This window comes from Symphodus melops (genome assembly GCF_947650265.1).
Source record: "Symphodus melops genome assembly, chromosome: 13".
NCBI lineage: Eukaryota > Metazoa > Chordata > Actinopteri > Labriformes > Labridae > Symphodus > Symphodus melops.
Genome location: NC_136703.1, coordinates 16,913,716 through 16,920,980, shown reverse-complemented (window position 1 = coordinate 16,920,980; position 7,265 = coordinate 16,913,716).

The window sequence follows — 7,265 nt, the reverse complement described above, 5'->3', positions numbered from 1 at the left end:
AGTTTTGGTTTTGATTTGTGTGAGTGGGTGAGTCAGTGGCCTGTTTGATTACATTGTCCACAGGCCTCCCTCCATCACTCTCTAGTTTCCTGATGGTCCTGTGAGCTCCACTCAGTCCTAATGGTCCATGTTACTTGTGGGACTTTAAAACCCAATCAGCAGTAAAGCACAGCTGCGCTGTCGGACCAATCTAAGCAGTCTGGAAAAATATGACACACTAAATCAGCTGCACTATCCAGTGACGAAAAATACCACATTTAGATCAAGTAATAATTTAATGTGAGAAGATGTTAACATGTCACTTTTCATCGCACACAGATTAGACTGCTTTTGTGCCAACTTCTTTATAAGCTGCTAGCCACCGTCTGCCACATGGAGCCTGATGAGTAGTGCTCTCCCTGCCATCAATGGAAGGCTGGACAGCAGCAGATCCAAGTGTGTGAATGAGTCCGGGGTGTGGTGCATTAGCTGCAAGTTGGGTGGAGAAGTGACGCAGTTACGTAAGATGGGCCTGATGACTCATGCCTGCCTGTTATTTACACACACTGCAGTTATGAGCCACCTTATGTTATGTGTGTTTCAGGCACACCTTAAGACCTGTTTCCTCATTGTGAAAATTGCTCACAACCCTGTAACACTAACCTTTGAAAGGGACTCGGATAAAGAGGATTTGCATTGGTAATAGTAAGAGACAAATATTATGTAACTAGCTTCATTCAGTTTTATTCAACCAGCATATGTTCCTTTGTGTGTGTGTGGGGGTAAAATGGGTACTTCCATTGGCTAAGAATGAGTCAGGCGGATATAGAGCTGTATACAGAGTGTGCACACGCTCACGCAAGCACACACACAAAATTGTATTGATTTGTAAATCATCCATTGAAAACATTAGATAACATTGGAGTCATGATCCTCCATGAACATCATACAAAAACTGTGCTACTCATCTCTGCCAACAGTATGTTTTCATAACCTTGTTTCAGTTTAGTATGATTAATAGATGTAGAAAATCCCCGGAAGAGTAGGAATACCCCGGACAAGGTTTACAGCTTGGACTACTCATACCATATTTTTTTTACCGCATGCGCATACAGAGCTCATCTGAAGCCAGCAGGTTTTTGGGTTTAGGATATTCCTGTTTTTCCTGCTTCTCTACATCACATGCTGCTGGAAGTTGTCCAGTGCAAAATATCACAGGCTATCATCTGGAAATGTGTCCTTCCCCATTCACACTGATATAAAATACATGAATATAAATCTCAGAACTCATATAGCTATCACGCTTGTGATATGTAACATTGATTTCTTGTTTGTAATCGTCTTTGCACTGTAATAGGAGACATTTTGAGAGAAAAAGAAACATTTGATGAACCCCTACGTACTGTTCTCAAAAACAAAAGAAACCAATATGAATGATCTACAGTCTTATCTGAAAACACAAACACATTGATAGTTGTATGTATTTTAGGGCACAAAGTAGGTTGTGTGTGTTGCCCTAAATATACAACGAGGAAGTGATGCCCTTCAGACAAAGAGAGAGTGGAAAGACTGAAAATCAAAGTTGAACAGACAGAATATTGTATCATGATGCTCCATCCCACTTCTGCTTCTGAGAACACTGAAGTACTGTTTCTGCACTGCGCTGCCATAATGGCCCATAGAACAGCAGCACCATACAAGACAAAGAATTCTCAAATTCCACGATAACTATTCATTGATTCCAATGAATAACAGCGATTGTTTTGTCTAAATGTACCACTGGAGGGTTTGTCTATTTTTACCACTTTTAAAAAAAGGAAACTTGGATGTGTTGAAAATAGCTGAAGAATTACACAGATTGACATCGTGGTGGCATATAGCTTTTACTTAATTGTACAAAGTATTCCAGTTATGGAAAAAGTTATTAACCAAAAAGTATCTTTATGAGAAAACCTTTGTTTTAGCTTTATATGAATGTATTGAAATTATTAAATCATTATACAATGTTTTGATAATGCAATTGATCTCATTTGAACCATTTCAGAAGCAGTTTATGAACTTTATACCATTGTGTTTTTGTTTGGAAGTATGGATTTCTGGGTTGATTAATCAAGTATTCAGTAACACAATATTGGCTTATTACCTTCTAAGTTTATAAGGTGAACAGTGCAGTGCTATTATTCACTTTGGTAGTTTTTTTTGTTTACTCTGTTTTTGGTTTCAACCAAAAGAGTTAAGTACTTCTCCACTATGTTCACAAGCTGGCTTCTAATTTTGGTTGTCTGCTGTTTGGGTTTAGGAAGGAAGCACACATGAGATCTGTCAACTACAGACAAAAACAACACAATGAGGGCTGTTAGAATCATCTAAAACATTATAAATAGAAGAGGAACACCAAAACAAAAAGGTGAAAGAGAGTATAGTGGCTATTAGACTTGAACGGACTACTGGACAGAGTCTGTAGGTTTGTAAATAGAAAACCTCTTTCAAACCAAATTTCACAAAAGAAATGGATTATCAGTAGACAAATGTAGTAGTCACTGTAAGGACAGAACATAGCAAATGTTCATAATTATGTTCCAATGCTGTAATAAATGTCTGGCCAGAGAAATAAGAGATAACTATACACAGTTTGAGACACTTGTTCTCCAGCAGGCTTCATTAGTACTTAAGTCACAGACGATTGGAGACCCCTGTCCTCACTGTAAAATCTTTGATTTGGTCACCAATGTTTTGGAACATACGAGGCACAGACATGCTCTTTGGCTCTCTTACAGATTCTGTACCGTGAGCAACATATGGCCTTCTGTGAATGGCATACCAGACAGCAAGATGGTTCCCAGCGTGGCCTTCTGAGTGGATCCCAACATGAATGATGATAGACAGATGACCTTTAGCGTTTGTTGGGTCTAGCAGGACACGAGGGATGTTCCCTCTCATTCTCTGTGCTGCAGATTAAACTGAGAACAAATATCACTTTGTTCTAATGCTTGGTGAGCGCAGGCTTCTGAACATCACCGGATGATGAAATTGGCCACGAAATGGGAGACTTCTGGTGTAAACAGATGGCTGCCTCGCTCTGCCACTATTATTCCATGTGGCTCCACTTTACACATGACCCACTATTCTTCCTGCCAAAACTAACACTTTTTCTTCTCTTTAGACGACATACATGTCTCTTAGAAAAGATTTGTGTTGTACAGGAGTTGGTATAGGTATTGTTCCAAGGACTGTTCAGAGAAGATATTATATCTACTGTAAGTGTCTGAAGGGTTAGGATACTACCTGTTAGATTAGCTGGATTGAAAGTCTGGAATGTCTAGATGGATGTCGTAACAGAAAAAAAACATCTGGCTCCTCCAGTGTTTCAATAAGATCAACAAAAGATTTAGAGTATCTTCTTCAAGTCGGTATTAGAAAAGGTTTTAATATCAACATATATGGCAACAAAACGAACACTGAATGTCCTTCTTCTCTGTGTCTGCTTAGGCTTGTCTTACATTGGATCTATTCTTTTTTTTTTCATTAAGAACATTGGGACGAAGGAAGCATTGGAAATGGGCTTCAATGTGATTCAAGGTTTCCGAGAATCGAATGGCCATCTTAAGCAAGAGCAGATGAAATCACAGATGAAACATGCCATTCAAATACAGTTCTACATGCCTCCATTAAACCATGGCTAAAGGGCATTTCCCTGTTTCACTATGACCACTAATGGATACAGATTAGAAAGAATGTAAACATTTCATGCTGTCATGAAAAAGATAATGCATTGTATTCCTCTCATAAGGCTTTGAGTAAATGCTCTAAAAAATAAAGACAGCATTGCTCAGAGGACAGTGAGCACAGCCTCCACTATGTCATCCCCTCTGCGGTTTCATGATGTCAGAGACAGCATTCGGCAAAATACAGAGATTAGGATTATTCTCCCTGGCCCTGAACATCTGCTGTACACAAGCAGAGTGAGACCAGTGGGAGTAAAAATCCCTGCAGTAAAGGCGGCCCTAACCCTTAACCCTTTTGCAACATTTTATGGAATTACACATCACTAATTAAGTCTTCAGAGACTACAAGGTGAATTGGTCTTCATTTAAAAATGACTCCTCGTTTAGAATGGATTATCTAAATAGATGGACTATTCCAGCCAATGTGCATCAGATGAAGCAGCAGCTGTGAAATGATTGTCAGTCATTCAGTATGCTAAGTATGCTCATACGACCACAGCAGGTGTGAAGCAGCTCTGGTTGGCTTCTGCTCAGCTTCTACAACACACACACACACACACACACACACACACACACACACACACACACACACACACATGCACAATACAACAATGCTTGCGAAAAGAAGCACCCCCACCTTGAGCTAAAACTCATGTCAGTCTCATGCACATCTGCTTCCCCAGCAACTACTGCTGAGTAAGCAGTGTAGCAGCCTCTGCTTCCCTTCATGGGTGATCAAAACAGGACGAAAATACTCTATGTATGTGCTACGTGTACAATTTTAAAATACACACATGCTGTCAGAGCAAAAAAAAAGGAAGATAAACAAAACTCTGGTATCTTCCTTTAAATATGAGGACATTATTTTCCCCCATCCAAAGCAAAAAAAAATAAATCACTTTAATGTACTAAAAACGTACTTAATTTTCAGAAAGTAAATTTCAAGCACATTATGACTTTGTGTGTTAAAATTAAGTAAGCCAATAATATATTCTAAATGTACAAATTAGATATATTTTATCTTAAATCTATTATATATGTACTATTAGTATATTATTCCCTCAGTAGTACTTTAGTTTACTTAGATGAAGTACACTACTTAGTACTAATACTTAAATGTATATAAAGTATAAAATATATTACCACTCCCTAAAACATAAGCTTTTGGTTAGTACATGATTTATAGTGTACTTTGAATGCTTTTAATATAAGTTTAATGTTAGTGCATTTGCATCTTTGATGAAGTGCATTTTTGACACCCTTTTAAGAAGTATACTTTACTTATACTTTAATTACAAATTTAATTACTTTTTTTCATTGTATTGTCATCATAGCAGTGTGAAAGTGTGAAACTTAAAATAAGTGGATTCATAATATAAATATATGCATGTGAAGTATACTAAGTGTACTTAAATTTAGTATGCTAAAGTATTTCGCCTGGGATCAAAGCTTTTACCAAACAAGATTTCTGAATCTGTAATTTAATTTAAAGAATTGACAAATGGTTAATGGACTGGGGGCTCATTTTCTGGTCTTCTGACAACTCAAAGAGCTTTTACGCCGCACGTCATCCGTTCACACCCATTCACACACTGATGGCAGAGGTTGTTATGTCGTGAGACCATCAGAAGTAACTAATTCCATTCAAACACATTCATTCACCGCCAACGTGTTGCTGCGGGAGCATGAGTCTCCCTGAAAGATGTCGACTCGACAAATTGAGCCAAAGCCTCTCCCTTTATATTGGCATATTTTATTTACATCTAATGTCTAGTGTAACTTATTGATCGGGGAAAAGACAAGCCATTTAGACCCTAAGTCGGGAGCAGCACAGATAAGGATTCACAATTACAAAAAGCAGAAATATTTATTGCTCTTAGGTGAAAATCGGTTTTGCAAAGTTGGAGCCAACATGTTGTTAAAGGTGCTGTAAGGGAATCCGACACAGCGAGTACATGTCATATCTGAATGAAGATATTTTGAAATCCCTTCTATTCAAACGCAATAAACAAAGCTTTTCAAAGGGGTGTATTAAAATATAAATCATCACACAATATGCTGATGGCAATATGCTTTCTATGCACAGATCTACTTTCAGATACGGCCTTTGTGCTTAATGATCTTCACTCCCATCATCCCCAAGCATTGTAACACACGCCGCTATGAGCGGGCTATAGGGGGCAATCTAAGCTTCATTAGACCTTTTAAAAAAGTCCTGGGACCAGATTGTCATGTGTTTGACTTCAGGAAAAAGGAAGGACTCTGTTTTAGTTCTTTCCTCCTGTGTGAACTGCTGGAGTCTGGCTGTGTGGAAAGGAGAGATGACTGTCATATGGCTTGTCACTGTTACACTCTGCAGCATTATTCCAGTGTCGCTCTGTCAATCTATATTCATAATCAATCAGAAATAAACAATATATATACTCAAAAGCAATGCTTATTAAGATAATAAAAGAGAGCCGACTGACCTGTATGAAGTCCGATGAGTCAGAGGCAGGGTCAGTAGCATGGCTGTGGGAGACTTCTTCTGGACAATAACATCTGTCTTCTTGGAAAACCTTTGAACCAAATCAACAAGACATGTTAGTTCAGATACAACAGCCAAAGTGGTCTAACTACACTTTGAGAGGACAAGGATGACACGTGTTGAGCATTCGTAAAACTCCAACAGCAATCTGGCAAAACAGTTCAAATTTAAATAAAGTATATTTATAGCTATTAAAATAGAAGTGTCAAGGTTTTGTGTTTGATTTTAAAAAGAAAACAAATATTTACCGCATATGTATATACATTTTTCTTACTTGAGTCCTGTCTGCCTCCTACTCCCACCATCAGAAAGCAGGGAGGGATGCGAGAGGTTGCGGAGAAACATAGTTGAAATTTGAATTCAGTGTATTGTATACATTCTCCTGTGTCACCATTGCAACACAGTTAGTAATTCAGACATGTTTGAGGGAAATTGTTATTGTTTGATTTAAAAATAATAATAATTGTATGTGTACGCAGAGATTTTTTTGCGCGACAGTGCAACAATTGCTTCAAAATATTCAATACAAACAAAGATGTTAAGACATTTTGCTTGTTTGTTTTTAACTGTGCAAAAATTGCTTTTAAATTTAAAAATATATAGCTGAAAATATATTTTAAGAGTTTTTTTAACAGGGCAAAAAAAATTATGTTAAAATATGTATAAACACTGCCAAACATTTTACTTTTCAGTTGTCAACATTTAGAGAAAAAAATAAAAAATAAAATAATATTACATGCAAATATTCAGTCCTTTTATTTTACTAGTTTCTTTTTAACAGTTTAGATATTATGCCGAGTTGGAAAAGTGTGTATTCACTTGTGCTTGTAAACACACAGTTTTCCAACTGGGCATAATATCTAAACCGTTAGAAAAGACACAAATAAATTGTCTAAAATATTTACACAAATACATTTTACTTGTGGGTTTTAATTATGCAAAAATTCGTTTGACATTTTTCAAAAATATATACAGCTTAAAAGGTTTTGTAACAGTGTAACAGAAATTCTTATATCAAAAGATTTTCTGCTCAC